Below are 21,265 nucleotides of genomic sequence, written 5' to 3' on the forward strand. Positions count from 1 at the left end.
TAAGCTGTATGGAATCGACTGCATTTAATCACGCTGCATGGAATCCACTGCATTCAATGGGGATTCATTTTACAAGGCTGCATGGAGTACACTGCATTCAATCACAATGCATGGAATCCACTGCATTCAAACGGGATGCTTTGGGCCATGCTGCATAAAATCCACTGCATTCAATCATGCTGCATGGAATCCACTGCATTCAATCATGCAGCATAAAATCCGCTGCATTCCATAGGGTTCCATTTCTTCATGCTGCATGGAATACACTGCATTCAATCAGGCTGCATGGAATCCACTGCATTCCATCGGGATGCATTTTTCCTCGTTGCATGGATTACACTGCATTCCATCACAATGCATCGAATCCACTGCATTCAATCGGGAAGCTTTGGGCCATGCTGCATACAATCCACTGCATTCAATCGGGATGCACTGGGCCTCGCTGCATGGACTCCACTGCATATAATCGGGATCCATTGCGCCACAATGCATGGAATACTCTGCATTCAATGACGCTGAATGGAATCCACTGCATTGAATCGTGAAGCTATGGGCCATGCTGCATAAAATCCACTGCATGCAATCATGCTGCATTGAATCCACTGCATTCAATCATGTTGCATAAAATCCACTGCATTCAAATGGGTTCCATTTCCTCACCCTGCATGGAATCCACTGCATTCAACCACGCTGCATGGAATCCACTGCATTCAATCGGGATGCATTTTACCACTCTGCATGGATTACACTGCATTTAATCACGCTGCATGTAATCCATGGAATTTTAATCGGGATTCATTTTACTAAGCTGTATGGAATCGACTGCACTTAATCACACTGCATGGAATCCACTGCATTCAATCGGGATGCATTTTACCACGTTGCATGCAGTTCACTGCATTCAATCACAATGCATGGAATCCACTGCATTCCATCGGGATGCTTTGGGCCATGCTGCATAAAATCCACTGCATTCAATCTTGCTTTTTGAATCCACTGCATTCAGTAATGCTGCATAAATCCTTGCATTCAATTGGGTTCCATTTCTTCACGCTGCATGGAATACACTGCATTCAATCACGCTGCATGGAATCCACTGCATTCAATCGGGATGCATTTTACCATGCTGCGTGGTTTTCACTGCATTCAATCACAATGCATGGAATCCACTGCATTCCATCGGGATGCTTTGGGCCATGCTGCATAAAATCCACTGCATTCAATCATGCTGCATGGAATCCACTGCATTCAATCATGCTGCATAAAATCCACTGCATTCAATAGGGTTCCATTTCTTCACGCTGCATGTAATACACTGCATTCAATCACACTGAATGGAATCCACTGCATTCAATCGGGATGCATTTTACCTCGCTGCATGGATTACACTGCATTCAATCACAATGCTTGGAATCCACTGCATTCCATCGGGATGCTTTGGGCCATGCTGCATAAAATCCACTGCATTCAATCGGGATGCATTGGGCCACGCTGCATCGACTCCACTGCATTCAATCGGTATCCATTGCGCCACAATGCAAGGAATCCTCTGCATTCATTGACGCTGCATGGACTCCACTGCATTCAATCGGGATGCTTTGGGCCATGCTGCATAAAATCCACTGCATTCAACCATGCTGCATGGAATCCATTTCATTCAATCATGCTCTATAAAATCCAATGCATTCAATAGGGTTCCATTACTTCACGCTGCATGGAATACACTACATTAAATCAGGATGCATGGAATCGACTGCATTCAATCAGGATGCATTATACCACGTTGCATGGATTACCCTACATTCAATCACAATGCATGGAATCCACTGAATTCAATCGGGATGCATTTTACAAGGCTGCATGGATTACATTTCATACACTCAAAATGCATGGAATCCACTGCGTTCTATAGGGATGCTTTGGGCCATACTGCATAAAATACACTGCATTCAATTTGCTGCATGGAATCCACTGCATTCAATCATGCTGAATAAAATCCACTGCATTCAATAGGGTTCCATTTCTTCACGCTGCATGGAATACACTGCATTCAATCAGGCTCCATGGAATCCACTGCATTCAATGGGGATGCATTCTACAATGCTGCATGGAGTTCACTGCATTCAATCACAACGCATGTAATCCACTGCATTCCATCGGGATGCTTTGGGCCATGCTGCATAAAATCCACTGCATTCAATCGGGATGCATTGGGCTTCGCTGCATGGACTCCACTGCATACAATCGGGATCCATTGCGCCAAAATGCATGGAATACTCTGCATTCATTGACGCTGCATGGACTCCACTGCATTCAATCGGGATGCTTTGGGCCATGCTGCATAAAATCCACTGCATTCAACCATGCTGCATGGAATCCATTTCATTCAATCATGCTCTATAAAATCCAATGCATTCAATAGGGTTCCATTACTTCACGCTGCATGGAATACACTGCATTAAATCAGGATGCATTTTACCTCACTGCATGGATTACACTGCATTCAATCACAATGCATGGAATCCACTGCATTCCATCGGGATGCTTTGGGCCATGCTGCATAAACTCCACTGCATTCAATCGGGAGGCATTGGGCCTCGCTGCATGGACTCCACTGCATAAAATCTGGATCCATTGCGCCACAATGCATGGAATCCTCTGCATTCAACGACGCTGCATGGAATCCACTGCATTCCATCGGGATGTTTTGGGCCATGCTGCATAAAATCTACTGCATTCAATCGGGATGCATTGGGCCTCGCTGCATGAACTCCACTGCATACAATCTGGAACCATTGCGCCAAAATGCATGGAATACTCTGCACTCAACGACGCTGCATGGAATCCACTGCATTCAATCGGGATGCTTTGGGCCATGCTGCATAAATCCATTGCATTCAATCATGCTTCATGGAATCCACTGCATTCAATCGTGCTGCATAAAATCCACGGCATTCAATAGGGTTCCATTTCTTCACGCTGCATCGAATCCACTACATTCAATCACGCTGCATGGAATCCACTGCATTCTATCGGGATGCATTTTACCACACTGCATAGATTACACCGCATTCAATCACAATGCATGGAATCCACTGCATTCAATCGGGATGCTTTGGGCCATGCTGCATAAAATCCACTGCATTCAATCGGGATGCATTGGGCCTCGCTGCATGGACTCCACTGCATTCAATCGGGATCCTTTGTGCCACAATGCATGGAATTCTCTTCATTCAATGACGCTGCATCGAATCCACTGCATTCAATCGGAATCCATTGTGCCACAATGCATGGAATCCTCTGCATTCAATGACGCTGCATGGAATCCACTGCATTCCATCAGGATGCTTTGGGCCATGCTGCATAAAATCCACTGCATGCAATCATGCTGCATGGAATCCACTGCATTCAATCATGCTGCATAAAATCCACTGCATTCAATAGGGTTCCATTTCTTCACGCTGCATGGAATCCACTGCATTCAATCACGCTGCATGAATTCCACTGCATTCAACATGGATGAATTTTACCACGCTGCATTTAGTACACTGTATTCAATCACAATTCATGGAATCCATTGCATTCAATCGGGATGCTTTGGGCCATGCTGCATAAAATCCACTGCATTCAATCGGGATGCACTGGGCATTGCTGCATGGACTCCACTGCATACAATCCGGATCCATTGCGCCACAATGCATGGAATCCTCTTCATTCAACGACGCTGCATGGAATCCACTGCATTCCATCGGGATGCTTTTGGCCATGCTGCATAAAATCCACTGCATTCAATCGGGATGCATTGGGCCTCGCTGCATGGACTCCACTGCATACAATCGGGATCCATTGCGCCACAATGCATGGAATCCTCTGCATTCAATGACGCTGCATGGAATCCACTGCATTCCATCGGGATGCTTTGGGCCATGCTGCATAAAATCCACTGTATGCAATCATGCTGCATGGAATCCACTGCATTCAATCATGCTGCATAAAATCCACTGCATTCAATAGGGTTCCATTTCTTCACGCTGCATGGAATCCACTGCATTCAATCACGCTGCATGGAATCCACTGCATTCAACATGGATGAATTTTACCACGCTGCATTTAGTACACTGTATTAAATCACAATTCATGGAATCCATTGCATTCAATCGGGATGCTTTGGGCCATGCTGCATAAAATCCACTGCATTCAATCTGGATGCACTGGGCATCGCTGCATGGACTCCACTGCATACAATCCAGATCTATTGCGCCACAATGCATGGAATCCTCTGCATTCAATGACGCTGCATGGAATCCACTGCATTCAATCGGGATGCTTTGGGCCATGCTGCATAAAATCCATTGCATTCAATCATGCTGCATGGAATCCACTGCATTCAATCGGGATGCATTTTACCATGCTGCATTGATTACCCTTCATTCAATCAGGCTGCATGGAATCCACTGCATTCTATCGGGATGCTTTGGGCCATGCTGCATAAAATCCACTGCATTTAATCGGGATGCATTTGGCCACGCTGCATGGACTCCACTGCATAAAATCGGGATCCATTGCCCCAAAATGCAAGGAATCATCTGCATTCAATGACGCTGCATGGAATCCACTGCATTCCATCGGGATGCTTTGGGCCATGCTGCATAAAATCCACTGCATTCAACCATGCTGCATGGAATCCACTGCATTCAATCATGCTGCATAAAATCCACTGCATTCAATCGGGATGCATTGGGCCCCGCTGCATGGAATAAACTGCATTCAATCAGGCTCCATGGAATCCACTGCATTCAATGGGGATGCATTCTACCATGCTGCATGGAGTTCACTGCATTCAATCACAATGCATGGAATCCACTGCATTCCATCGGGATGCTTTGGGCCATGCTGCATAAAATCCACTGCATTCAATGGTGATGCATTGGGCCTCGCTGCATAGACTCCACTGCATATAATCGGGATCCATTGCGCCACAATGCATGGAATACTCTGCATTCAATGACGCTGCATGGAATCCACTGCATTCCATCGGGAAGCTTTGGGCCATGCTGCATAAAATCCACTGCATTCAATCATGCTGCATGGAATCCACTGCATTCAATCGGGATGCATTTTACAAGGCTGCATGGATTACATTTCATACACTCAAAATGCATGGAATCCACTGCGTTCTATAGGTATGCTTTGGCCATACTGCATAAAATACACTGCATTCAATTTGCTGCATGGAATCCACTGCATTCAATCATGCTGAATAAAATCCACTGCATTCAATAGGGTTCCATTTCTTCACGCTGCATGGAATACACTGCATTCAATCAGGCTCCATGGAATCCACTGCATTCAATGGGGATGCATTCTACAATGCTGCATGGAGTTCACTGCATTCAATCACAACGCATGTAATCCACTGCATTCCATCGGGATGCTTTGGGCCATGCTGCATAAAATCCACTGCATTCAATCGGGATGCATTGGGCTTCGCTGCATGGACTCCACTGAATACAATCGGGATCCATTGCGCCAAAATGCATGGAATACTCTGCATTCATTGACGCTGCATGGACTCCACTGCATTCAATCGGGATGCTTTGGGCCATGCTGCATAAAATCCACTGCATTCAACCATGCTGCATGGAATCCATTTCATTCAATCATGCTCTATAAAATCCAATGCATTCAATAGGGTTCCATTACTTCACGCTGCATGGAATACACTGCATTAAATCAGGATGCATGGAATCGACTGCATTCAATCAGGATGCCTTATACCACGTTGCATGGATTACCCTACATTCAATCACAATGCATGGAATCCACTGCATTCAATCGGGATGCTTTGGGCCATGCTGCATAAAATCCACTGCATTCAATCGGGATGCATTGGGCCTCGCTGCATAGACTCCACTGCATATAATCGGGATCCATTGCGCCACAATGCATGGAATATTCTGCATTCAACGACGCTGCATGGAATCCACTGCATTCCATCGGGAAGCTTTGGGCCATGCTGCATAAAATCCACTGCATTCAATCATGCTGCATGGAATCCACTGCATTCGATCGGGATGCATTTTACAAGGCTGCATGGATTAAATTTCATACACTCAAAATGCATGGAATCCACTGCGTTCTATAGGTATACTTTGGGCCATACTGCATAAAATACACTGCATTCAATTTGCTGCATGGAATCCACTGCATTCAATCATGCTGCATAAAATCCACTGCATTCCATCGGGATGCATTGGGCCTCGCTGCATGGAATACACTGCATTCAATCACGCTGCATGAATTCCACTGCATTCAATGGGGATGCATTCTACAATGCTGCATGGAGTTCACTGCATTCAATCACAATGCATGGAATCCACTACATTCCATCGGGATGCTTTGGACCATGCTGCATAAAATCGACTGCATTCAATCGGGATGCATTGGGCCTCGCTGCATGGACTCCACTGCATACAATCGGGATCCATTGCACCAAAATGCATGGAATCCTCCGCATGCAACGACGCTGCATGGACTCCACTGCATTCAATCGGGATGCTTTGGGCCATGCTGCATAAAATCCACTGCATTCAATCATGCTGCATGGAATCCACTGCATTCAATCATGCTGTATAAAATCCACTGCATTCAATAGGGTTCCATTTCTTCACGTGGCATCGAATCCACTGCATTCAATCACGCTGCATGGAATCCACTGCATTCAATCGGGATGCATTTTTCCTCGCTGCATGGAGTACACTGCATTCAATCATGCTGCATAAAATCCACTGCATTCCATCGGGATGCTTTGGGCCATGCTGCATAAAATCCACTGCATTCAACCATGCTGCATGGAATCCACTGCATTCAATCATGCTGCATAAAATCCACTGCATTCAATCGGGATGCATTGGGCCTCGCTGCATGGAATAAACTGCATTCAATCAGGCTCCATGGAATCCACTGCATTCAATGGGGATGCATTCTACCATGCTGCATGGAGTTCACTGCATTCCATCACAATGCATGGAATCCACTGCATTCCATCGGGATGCTTTGGGCCATGCTGCATACAATCCACTGCATTCAATCGGGATGCATTGGGCCTCGCTGCATGGACTCCACTGCATACAATCGGGATCCATTGCGCCAAAATGCATGGAATCGACTGCATTTAATCACGGTGCATGGAATCCACTGCATTCAATCGGGATGCATTTTACCACACTGCTTGGATTACACTGCATTCAATCGCAATGCATAGAATCCACTGCATTCAATATGGATGCATTTTACCACTCTGCATGGAATCCACTGCATTTAATCACGCTGCATGTACTCCATGGAATTTAATCGGGATTCATTTTACTAAGCTGTATGGAATCGACTGCATTTAATCACGCTGCATGGAATCCACTGCATTCAATGGGGATTCATTTTACAAGGCTGCATGGAGTACACTGCATTCAATCACAATGCATGGAATCCACTGCATTCAAACGGGATGCTTTGGGCCATGCTGCATAAAATCCACTGCATTCAATCATGCTGCATGGAATCCACTGCATTCAATCATGCAGCATAAAATCCGCTGCATTCCATAGGGTTCCATTTCTTCATGCTGCATGGAATACACTGCATTCAATCAGGCTGCATAAAATCCGCTGCATTCCATAGGGTTCCATTTCTTCATGCTGCATGGAATACACTGCATTCAATCAGGCTGCATGGAATCCACTGCATTCCATCGGGATGCATTTTTCCTCGTTGCATGGATTACACTGCATTCCATCACAATGCATGGAATCCACTGCATTCAATCAGGAAGCTTTGGGCCATGCTGCATACAATCCACTGCATTCAATCGGGATGCACTGGGCCTCGCTGCATGGACTCCACTGCATATAATCGGGATCCATTGCGCCACAATGCATGGAATACTCTGCATTCAATGACGCTGAATGGAATCCACTGCATTGAATCGTGAAGCTATGGGCCATGCTGCATAAAATCCACTGCATGCAATCATGCTGCATTGAAACCACTGCATTCAATCATGCTGCATAAAATCCACTGCATTCAATAGGGTTCCATTACTGCACCCTGCATGGAATCCACTGCATTCAACCACGCTGCATGGAATCCACTGCATTCAATCGGGATGCATTTTACCACTCTGCATGGATTACACTGCATTTAATCACGCTGCATGTAATCCATGGAATTTAATCGGGATTCATTTTACTAAGCTGTATGGAATCGACTGCACTTAATCACGCTGCATGGAATCCACTGCATTCAATCGGGATGCATTTTACCACGTTGCATGCAGTTCACTGCATTCAATCACAATGCATGGAATCCACTGCATTCCATCGGGATGCTTTGGGCCATGCTGCATAAAATCCACTGCATTCAATCTTGCTTTTTGAATCCACTGCATTCAGTAATGCTGCATAAAATCCTTGCATTCAATTGGGTTCCATTTCTTCACGCTGCCTGGAATCCACTGCATTCAATCACGCTGCATGGAATCCACTGCATTCTATCGGGATGCATTTTACCTCGCTGCATGGATTACACTGCATTCAATCACAATGCATGGAATCCACTGCATTCCATCGGGATGCTTTGGGCCATGCTGCATAAACTCCACTGCATTCAATCGGGAAGCATTGGGCCTCGCTGCATGGACTCCACTGCATACAATCGGGATCCATTGCGCCACAATGCATGGAATCCTCTGCATTCAATGACGCTGCATGGAATCCACTGCATTCCATCGGGATGCTTTGGGCCATGCTGCATAAAATCCACTGCATTCAATCATGCTGCATGGAATCCACTGCATTCAATCATGCTGCATAAAATCCACTGCATTCAATAGGGTTCCATTTCTTCTTCACGCTGCCTGGAATCCACTGCATTCAATCACGCTGCATGGAATCCACTGCATTCAACATGGATGAATTTTACCACGCTGCATTTAGTACACTGTATTCAATCACAATTCATGGAATCCATTGCATTCAATCGGGATGCTTTGGGCCATGCTGCATAAAATCCACTGCATTCAATCTGGATGCACTGGGCATCGCTGCATGGACTCCACTGCATACAATCCGGATCCATTGCGCCACAATGCATGGAATCCTCTGCATTCAATGACGCTGCATGGAATCCACTGCATTCAATCGGGATGCTTTGGGCCATGCTGCATAAAATCCATTGCATTCAATCATGCTGCATGGAATCCACTGCATTCAATCGGGATGCATTTTACCATGCTGCATTGATTACCCTTCATTCAATCAGGCTGCATGGAATCCACTGCATTCTATCGGGATGCTTTGGGCCATGCTGCATAAAATCCACTGCATTTAATCGGGATGCATTTGGCCACGCTGCATGGACTCCACTGCATAAAATCGGGATCCATTGCCCCAAAATGCAAGGAATCATCTGCATTCAATGACGCTGCATGGAATCCACTGCATTCCATCGGGATTCTTTGGGCCATGCTGCATAAAATCCACTGCATTCAACCATGCTGCATGGAATCCACTGCATTCAATCATGCTGCATAAAATCCACTGCATTCAATCGGGATGCATTGGGCCTCGCTGCATGGAATAAACTGCATTCAATCAGGCTCCATGGAATCCACTGCATTCAATGGGGATGCATTCTACCATGCTGCATGGAGTTCACTGCATTCAATCACAATGCATGGAATCCACTGCATTCCATCGGGATGCTTTGGGCCATGCTGCATAAAATCCACTACATTCAATCGGGATGCATTGGGCCTCGCTGCATGGACTCCACTGCATACAATCGGGATCCATTGCGCCAAAATGCATGGAATCCTCTGCATTCATTGACGCTGCATGGAATCCACTGCATTCCATCGGGATGCTTTGGGCCATACTGCATAAAATCCACTGCATGCAATCATGCTGCATGGAATCCACTGCATTCAATCATGCTGCATAAAATCCACTGCATTCAATAGGGTTCCATTTCTTCTTCACGCTGCCTGGAATCCACTGCATTCAATCACGCTGCATGGAATCCACTGCATTCAATATGGATGCATTTTACCACTCTGCATGGAATCCACTGCATTTAATCACGCTGCATGTAATCCATGGAATTTAATCGGGATTCATTTTACTAAGCTGTATGGAATCGACTGCATTTAATCACGCTGCATGGAATCCACTGCATTCAATCGGGATTCATTTTACAAGGCTGCATGGAGTACACTGCATTCAATCACAATGCATGGAATCCACTGCATTCAAACGGGATGCTTTGGGCCATGCTGCATAAAATCCACTGCATTCAATCATGCTGCATGGAATCCACTGCATTCAATCATGCAGCATAAAATCCGCTGCATTCCATAGGGTTCCATTTCTTCATGCTGCATGGAATACACTGCATTCAATCAGGCTGCATGGAATCCACTGCATTCCATCGGGATGCATTTTTCCTCGTTGCATGGATTACACTGCATTCCATCACAATGCATCGAATCCACTGCATTCAATCGGGAAGCTTTGGGCCATGCTGCATACAATCCACTGCATTCAATCGGGATGCACTGGGCCTCGCTGCATGGACTCCACTGCATATAATCGGGATCCATTGCGCCACAATGCATGGAATACTCTGCATTCAATGACGCTGAATGGAATCCACTGCATTGAATCGTGAAGCTATGGGCCATGCTGCATAAAATCCACTGCATGCAATCATGCTGCATGGAATCCACTGCATTCAATCATGTTGCATAAAATCCACTGCATTCAATAGGGTTCCATTTCTTCACCCTGCATGGAATCCACTGCATTCAACCACGCTGCATGGAATCCACTGCATTCAATCGGGATGCATTTTACCACTCTGCATGGATTACACTGCATTTAATCACGCTGCATGTAATCCATGGAATTTTAATCGGGATTCATTTTACTAAGCTGTATGGAATCGACTGCACTTAATCACGCTGCATGGAATCCACTGCATTCAATCGGGATGCATTTTACCACGTTGCATGCAGTTCACTGCATTCAATCACAATGCATGGAATCCACTGCATTCAATCGGGATGCTTTGGGCCATGCTGCATAAAATCCACTGCATTCAATCTTGCTTTTTGAATCCACTGCATTCAGTAATGCTGCATAAATCCTTGCATTCAATTGGGTTCCATTTCTCCACGCTGCATGGAATACACTGCATTCAATCACGCTGCATGGAATCCACTGCATTCAATCGGGATGCATTTTACCATGCTGCGTGGTTTTCACTGCATTCAATCACAATGCATGGAATCCACTGCATTCCATCGGGATGCTTTGGGCCATGCTGCATAAAATCCACTGCATTCAATCATGCTGCATGGAATCCACTGCATTCAATCATGCTGCATAAAATCCACTGCATTCAATAGGGTTCCATTTCTTCACGCTGCATGTAATACACTGCATTCAATCACACTGAATGGAATCCACTGCATTCAATCGGGATGCATTTTACCTCGCTGCATGGATTACACTGCATTCAATCACAATGCTTGGAATCCACTGCATTCCATCGGGATGCTTTGGGCCATGCTGCATAAAATCCACTGCATTCAATCGGGATGCATTGGGCCACGCTGCATCGACTCCACTGCATTCAATCGGTATCCATTGCGCCACAATGCAAGGAATCCTCTGCATTCATTGACGCTGCATGGACTCCACTGCATTCAATCGGGATGCTTTGGGCCATGCTGCATAAAATCCACTGCATTCAACCATGCTGCATGGAATCCATTTCATTCAATCATGCTCTATAAAATCCAATGCATTCAATAGGGTTCCATTACTTCACGCTGCATGGAATACACTACATTAAATCAGGATGCATGGAATCGACTGCATTCAATCAGGATGCATTATACCACGTTGCATGGATTACCCTACATTCAATCACAATGCTTGTAATCCACTGCATTCCATCGGGATGCTTTGGGCCATGCTGCATAAACTCCACTGCATTCAATCGGGAGGCATTGGGCCTCGCTGCATGGACTCCACTGCATAAAATCTGGATCCATTGCGCCACAATGCATGGAATCCTCTGCATTCAACGACGCTGCATGGAATCCACTGCATTCCATCGGGATGTTTTGGGCCATGCTGCATAAAATCTACTGCATTCAATCGGGATGCATTGGGCCTCGCTGCATGAACTCCACTGCATACAATCTGGAACCATTGCGCCAAAATGCATGGAATCGACTGCATTTAATCACGGTGCATGGAATCCACTGCATTCAATCGGGATGCATTTTACCACACTGCTTGGATTACACTGCATTCAATCGCAATGCATAGAATCCACTGCATTCAATATGGATGCATTTTACCACTCTGCATGGAATCCACTGCATTTAATCACGCTGCATGTACTCCATGGAATTTAATCGGGATTCATTTTACTAAGCTGTATGGAATCGACTGCATTTAATCACGCTGCATGGAATCCGCTGCATTCAATCATGCTGCATAAAATCCACTGCATTCAATAGGGTTCCATTTCTTCACGCTGCATGGAATCCACTGCATTCAATCACGCTGCATGGAATCCACTGCATTCAACATGGATGAATTTTACCACGCTGCATTTAGTACACTGTATTCAATCACAATTCATGGAATCCATTGCATTCAATCGGGATGCTTTGGGCCATGCTGCATAAAATCCACTGCATTCAATCGGGATGCACTGGGCATTGCTGCATGGACTCCACTGCATACAATCCGGATCCATTGCGCCACAATGCATGGAATCCTCTTCATTCAACGACGCTGCATGGAATCCACTGCATTCCATCGGGATGCTTTGGGCCATGCTGCATAAAATCCACTGCATTCAATCGGGATGCATTGGGCCTCGCTGCATGGACTCCACTGCATACAATCGGGATCCATTGCGCCACAATGCATGGAATCCTCTGCATTCAATGACGCTGCATGGAATCCACTGCATTCCATCGGGATGCTTTGGGCCATGCTGCATAAAATCCACTGCATTCAATCATGCTGCATGGAATCCACTGCATTCAATCATGCTGCATAAAATCCACTGCATTCAATAGGGTTCCATTTCTTCACGCTGCATGGAATCCACTGCATTCACTCAGGATGCATTTTACCACACTGCATGGATTACACTTCATTCAATCACAATGCATGGAATCCACTGCATTCCATCGGGCTGCTTTGGGCCATGCTGCATAAAATCCACTGCATTCAATCAGATGCATTTTGCCTCACTGCATAGACTCCACTGCATACAATCGGGATCCATTTCGCCAAAATGCATTGAATCTTCTGCATTCAATTACGCTGCATGGAATCCACTGCATTCCATCGGGATGCTTTGGGCCATACTGCATAAAATCCACTGCATGCAATCATGCTGCATGGAATCCACTGCATTCAATCATGCTGCATAAAATCCACTGCATTCAATAGGGTTCCATTTCTTCTTCACGCTGCCTGGAATCCACTGCATTCAATCACGCTGCATGGAATCCACTGCATTCAATCGGGATGCATTTTACCACACTGCTTGGATTACACTGCATTCAATCGCAATGCATAGAATCCACTGCATTCAATATGGATTCATTTTACCACTCTGCATGGAATCCACTGCATTTAATCACGCTGCATGTAATCCATGGAATTTAATCGGGATTCATTTTACTAAGCTGTATGGAATCGACTGCATTTAATCACGCTGCATGGAATCCACTGCATTCAATCGGGATTCATTTTACAAGGCTGCATGGAGTACACTGCATTCAATCACAATGCATGGAATCCACTGCATTCAAACGGGATGCTTTGGGCCATGCTGCATAAAATCCACTGCATTCAATCATGCTGCATGGAATCCACTGCATTCAATCATGCAGCATAAAATCCGCTGCATTCCATAGGGTTCCATTTCTTCATGCTGCATGGAATACACTGCATTCAATCAGGCTGCATGGAATCCACTGCATTCAATCGGGATGCATTTTTCCTCGTTGCATGGATTACACTACATTCCATCACAATGCATGGAATCCACTGCATTCAATCGGGAAGCTTTGGGCCATGCTGCATACAATCCACTGCATTCAATCGGGATGCACTGGGCCTCGCTGCATGGACTCCACTGCATATAATCGGGATCCATTGCGCCACAATGCATGGAATACTCTGCATGCAATGACGCTGAATGGAATCCACTGCATTGAATCGTGAAGCTATGGGCCATGCTGCATAAAATCCACTGCATGCAATCATGCTGCATGGAATCCACTGCATTCAATCATGTTGCATAAAATCCACTGCATTCAATAGGGTTCCATTTCTTCACCCTGCATGGAATCCACTGCATTCAACCACGCTGCATGGAATCCACTGCATTCAATCGGGAAGCATTTTACCACTCTGCATGGATTACACTGCATTTAATCATGCTGCATGTAATCCATGGAATTTAATCGGGATTCATTTTACTAAGCTGTATGGAATCGACTGCACTTAATCACGCTGCATGGAATCCACTGCATTCAATCGGGATGCATTTTACCACGTTGCATGCAGTTCACTGCATTCAATCACAATGCATGGAATCCACTGCATTCCATCGGGATGCTTTGGGCCATGCTGCATAAAATCCACTGCATTCAATCTTGCTTTTTGAATCCACTGCATTCAGTAATGCTGCATAAAATCCTTGCATTCAATTGGGTTCCATTTCTTCACGCTGCATGGAATACACTGCATTCAATCACGCTGCATGGAATCCACTGCATTCAATCGGGATGCATTTTACCATGCTGCGTGGTTTTCACTGCGTTCAATCACAATGCATGGAATCCACTGCATTCCATCGGGATGCTTTGGGCCATGCTGCATAAAATCCACTGCATTCAATCATGCTGCATAAAATCCACTGCATTCAATCGGGATGCATTGGGCCTCGCTGCATGGAATAAACTGCATTCAATCAGGCTCCATGGAATCCACTGCATTCAATGGGGATGCATTCTACCATGCTGCATGGAGTTCACTGCATTCAATCACAATGCATGGAATCCACTGCATTCCATCGGGATGCTTTGGGCCATGCTGCATAAAATCCACTGCATTCAATCGGGATGCATTGGGCCTCGCTGCATGGACTCCACTGCATACAATCGGGATCCATTGCGCCAAAATGCATGGAATCCTCTGCATTCATTGACGCTGCATGGAATCCACTGCATTCCATCGGGATGCTTTGGGCCATGCTGCATAAAATCCACTGCATTCAATCATGCTGCATGGAATCCACTGCATTCAATCATGCTGCATAAAATCCACTGCATTCAATAGGGTTCCATTTCTTCTTCACGCTGCCTGGAATCCACTGCATTCAATCACGCTGCATGGAATCCACTGCATTCAATATGGATGCATTTTACCACTCTGCATGGAATCCACTGCATTTAATCACGCTGCATGTAATCCATGGAATTTAATCGGGATTCATTTTACTAAGCTGTATGGAATCGACTGCATTTAATCACGCTGCATGGAATCCACTGCATTCAATCGGGATTCATTTTACAAGGCTGCATGGAGTACACTGCATTCAATCACAATGCATGGAATCCACTGCATTCAAACGGGATGCTTTGGGCCATGCTGCATAAAATCCACTGCATTCAATCATGCTGCATGGAATCCACTGCATTCAATCATGCAGCATAAAATCCGCTGCATTCCATAGGGTTCCATTTCTTCATGCTGCATGGAATACACTGCATTCAATCAGGCTGCATGGAATCCACTGCATTCAATCGGGATGCATTTTTCCTCGTTGCATGGATTACACTACATTCCATCACAATGCATGGAATCCACTGCATTCAATCGGGAAGCTTTGGGCCATGCTGCATACAATCCACTGCATTCAATCGGGATGCACTGGGCCTCGCTGCATGGACTCCACTGCATATAATCGGGATCCATTGCGCCACAATGCATGGAATACTCTGCATGCAATGACGCTGAATGGAATCCACTGCATTGAATCGTGAAGCTATGGGCCATGCTGCATAAAATCCACTGCATGCAATCATGCTGCATGGAATCCACTGCATTCAATCATGTTGCATAAAATCCACTGCATTCAATAGGGTTCCATTTCTTCACCCTGCATGGAATCCACTGCATTCAACCACGCTGCATGGAATCCACTGCATTCAATCGGGAAGCATTTTACCACTCTGCATGGATTACACTGCATTTAATCATGCTGCATGTAATCCATGGAATTTAATCGGGATTCATTTTACTAAGCTGTATGGAATCGACTGCACTTAATCACGCTGCATGGAATCCACTGCATTCAATCGGGATGCATTTTACCACGTTGCATGCAGTTCACTGCATTCAATCACAATGCATGGAATCCACTGCATTCCATCGGGATGCTTTGGGCCATGCTGCATAAAATCCACTGCATTCAATCTTGCTTTTTGAATCCACTGCATTCAGTAATGCTGCATAAAATCCTTGCATTCAATTGGGTTCCATTTCTTCACGCTGCATGGAATACACTGCATTCAATCACGCTGCATGGAATCCACTGCATTCAATCGGGATGCATTTTACCATGCTGCGTGGTTTTCACTGCGTTCAATCACAATGCATGGAATCCACTGCATTCCATCGGGATGCTTTGGGCCATGCTGCATAAAATCCACTGCATTCAATCATGCTGCATAAAATCCACTGCATTCAATCGGGATGCATTGGGCCTCGCTGCATGGAATAAACTGCATTCAATCAGGCTCCATGGAATCCACTGCATTCAATGGGGATGCATTCTACCATGCTGCATGGAGTTCACTGCATTCAATCACAATGCATGGAATCCACTGCATTCCATCGGGATGCTTTGGGCCATGCTGCATAAAATCCACTGCATTCAATCGGGATGCATTGGGCCTCGCTGCATGGACTCCACTGCATACAATCGGGATCCATTGCGCCAAAATGCATGGAATCCTCTGCATTCATTGACGCTGCATGGAATCCACTGCATTCCATCGGGATGCTTTGGGCCATGCTGCATAAAATCCACTGCATTCAATCATGCTGCATGGAATCCACTGCATTCAATCATGCTGCATAAAATCCACTGCATTCAATAGGGTTCCATTTCTTCTTCACGCTGCCTGGAATCCACTGCATTCAATCACGCTGCATGGAATCCACTGCATTCAATATGGATGCATTTTACCACTCTGCATGGAATCCACTGCATTTAATCACGCTGCATGTAATCCATGGAATTTAATCGGGATTCATTTTACTAAGCTGTATGGAATCGACTGCATTTAATCACGCTGCATGGAATCCACTGCATTCAATTGGGATTCATTTTACAAGGCTGCATGGAGTACACTGCATTCAATCACAATGGATGGAATCCACTGCATTCAAACGGGATGCTTTGGGCCATGCTGCATAAAATCCACTGCATTCAATCATGCTGCATGGAATCCACTGCATTCAATCATGCAGCATAAAATCCGCTGCATTCCATAGGGTTCCATTTCTTCATGCTGCATGGAATACACTGCATTCAATCAGGCTGCATGGAATCCACTGCATTCAATCGGGATGCATTTTTCCTCGTTGCATGGATTACACTGCATTCCATCACAATGCATCGAATCCACTGCATTCAATCGGGAAGCTTTGGGCCATGCTGCATACAATCCACTGCATTCAATCGGGATGCACTGGGCCTCGCTGCATGGACTCCACTGCATATAATCGGGATCCATTGCGCCACAATGCATGGAATACTCTGCATTCAATGACGCTGAATGGAATCCACTGCATTGAATCGTGAAGCTATGGGCCATGCTGCATAAAATCCACTGCATGCAATCATGCTGCATGGAATCCACTGCATTCAATCATGTTGCATAAAATCCACTGCATTCAATAGGGTTCCATTTCTTCACCCTGCATGGAATCCACTGCATTCAACCACGCTGCATGGAATCCACTGCATTCAATCGGGATGCATTTTACCACTCTGCATGGATTACACTGCATTTAATCACGCTGCATGTAATCCATGGAATTTTAATCGGGATTCATTTTACTAAGCTGTATGGAATCGACTGCACTTAATCACGCTGCATGGAATCCACTGCATTCAATCGGGATGCATTTTACCACGTTGCATGCAGTTCACTGCATTCAATCACAATGCATGGAATCCACTGCATTCAATCGGGATGCTTTGGGCCATGCTGCATAAAATCCACTGCATTCAATCTTGCTTTTTGAATCCACTGCATTCAGTAATGCTGCATAAATCCTTGCATTCAATTGGGTTCCATTTCTTCACGCTGCATGGAATACACTGCATTCAATCACGCTGCATGGAATCCACTGCATTCAATCGGGATGCATTTTACCATGCTGCGTGGTTTTCACTGCATTCAATCACAATGCATGGAATCCACTGCATTCCATCGGGATGCTTTGGGCCATGCTGCATAAACTCCACTGCATTCAATCATGCTGCATGGAATCCACTGCATTCAATCATGCTGCATAAAATCCACTGCATTCAATAGGGTTCCATTTCTTCACACTGCATGTAATACACTGCATTCAATCACACTGAATGGAATCCACTGCATTCAATCGGGATGCATTTTACCTCGCTGCATGGATTACACTGCATTCAATCACAATGCTTGGAATCCACTGCATTCCATCGGGATGCTTTGGGCCATGCTGCATAAAATCCACTGCATTCAATCGGGATGCATTGGGCCACGCTGCATCGACTCCACTGCATTCAATCGGTATCCATTGCGCCACAATGCAAGGAATCCTCTGCATTCATTGACGCTGCATGGACTCCACTGCATTCAATCGGGATGCTTTGGGCCATGCTGCATAAAATCCACTGCATTCAACCATGCTGCATGGAATCCATTTCATTCAATCATGCTCTATAAAATCCAATGCATTCAATAGGGTTCCATTACTTCACGCTGCATGGAATACACTACATTAAATCAGGATGCATGGAATCGACTGCATTCAATCAGGATGCATTATACCACGTTGCATGGATTACCCTACATTCAATCACAATGCATGGAATCCACTGCATTCAATCGGGATGCCTTGGGCCATGCTGCATAAAATCCACTGCATTCAATCAGGATGCATTGGGCCTCGCTGCATAGACTCCACTGCATATAATCGGGATCCATTGCGCCACAATGCATGGAATACTCTGCATTCAATGACGCTGCATGGAATCCACTGCATTCCATCGGGAAGCTTTGGGCCATGCTGCATAAAATCCACTGCATTCAATCATGCTGCATGGAATCCACTGCATTCAATCGGGATGCATTTTACAAGGCTGCATGGATTACATTTCATACACTCAAAATGCATGGAATCCACTGCGTTCTATAGGTATGCTTTGGGCCATACTGCATAAAATACACTGCATTCAATTTGCTGCATGGAATCCACTGCATTCAATCATGCTGAATAAAATCCACTGCATTCAATAGGGTTCCATTTCTTCACGCTGCATGGAATAAACTGCATTCAATCAGGCTCCATGGAATCCACTGCATTCAATGGGGATGCATTCTACCATGCTGCATGGAGTTCACTGCATTCAATCACAATGCATGGAATCCACTGCATTCCATCGGGATGCTTTGGGCCATGCTGCATAAAATCCACTGCATTCAATCGGGATGCATTGGGCCTCGCTGCATGGACTCCACTGCATACAATCGGGATCCATTGCGCCAAAATGCATGGAATCCTCTGCATTCATTGACGCTGCATGGAATCCACTGCATTCCATCGGGATGCTTTGGGCCATGCTGCATAAAATCCACTGCATTCAATCATGCTGCATGGAATCCACTGCATTCAATCATGCTGCATAAAATCCACTGCATTCAATAGGGTTCCATTTCTTCTTCACGCTGCCTGGAATCCACTGCATTCAATCACGCTGCATGGAATCCACTGCATTCAATATGGATGCATTTTACCACTCTGCATGGAATCCACTGCATTTAATCACGCTGCATGTAATCCATGGAATTTAATCGGGATTCATTTTACTAAGCTGTATGGAATCGACTGCATTTAATCACGCTGCATGGAATCCACTGCATTCAATCGGGATTCATTTTACAAGGCTGCATGGAGTACACTGCATTCAATCACAATGCATGGAATCCACTGCATTCAAACGGGATGCTTTGGGCCATGCTGCATAAAATCCACTGCATTCAATCATGCTGCATGGAATCCACTGCATTCAATCATGCAGCATAAAATCCGCTGCATTCCATAGGGTTCCATTTCTTCATGCTGCATGGAATACACTGCATTCAATCAGGCTGCATGGAATCCACTGCATTCAATCGGGATGCATTTTTCCTCGTTGCATGGATTACACTACATTCCATCACAATGCATGGAATCCACTGCATTCAATCGGGAAGCTTTGGGCCATGCTGCATACAATCCACTGCATTCAATCGGGATGCACTGGGCCTCGCTGCATGGACTCCACTGCATATAATCGGGATCCATTGCGCCACAATGCATGGAATACTCTGCATGCAATGACGCTGAATGGAATCCACTGCATTGAATCGTGAAGCTATGGGCCATGCTGCATAAAATCCACTGCATGCAATCATGCTGCATGGAATCCACTGCATTCAATCATGTTGCATAAAATCCACTGCATTCAATAGGGTTCCATTTCTTCACCCTGCATGGAATCCACTGCATTCAACCACGCTGCATGGAATCCACTGCATTCAATCGGGAAGCATTTTACCACTCTGCATGGATTACACTGCATTTAATCATGCTGCATGTAATCCATGGAATTTAATCGGGATTCATTTTACTAAGCTGTATGGAATCGACTGCACTTAATCACGCTGCATGGAATCCACTGCATTCAATCGGGATGCATTTTACCACGTTGCATGCAGTTCACTGCATTCAATCACAATGCATGGAATCCACTGCATTCCATCGGGATGCTTTGGGCCATGCTGCATAAAATCCACTGCATTCAATCTTGCTTTTTGAATCCACTGCATTCAGTAATGCTGCATAAAATCCTT

The sequence above is a fragment of the Sus scrofa genome, chromosome 16 (assembly GCF_054392235.1).
Source record: "Sus scrofa isolate SSC_HxYL_T2T_F1_AM1 chromosome 16, Sscrofa_HxYL_maternal_Yorkshire_Landrace_v2.0, whole genome shotgun sequence".
Classification (NCBI taxonomy): domain Eukaryota; kingdom Metazoa; phylum Chordata; class Mammalia; order Artiodactyla; family Suidae; genus Sus; species Sus scrofa.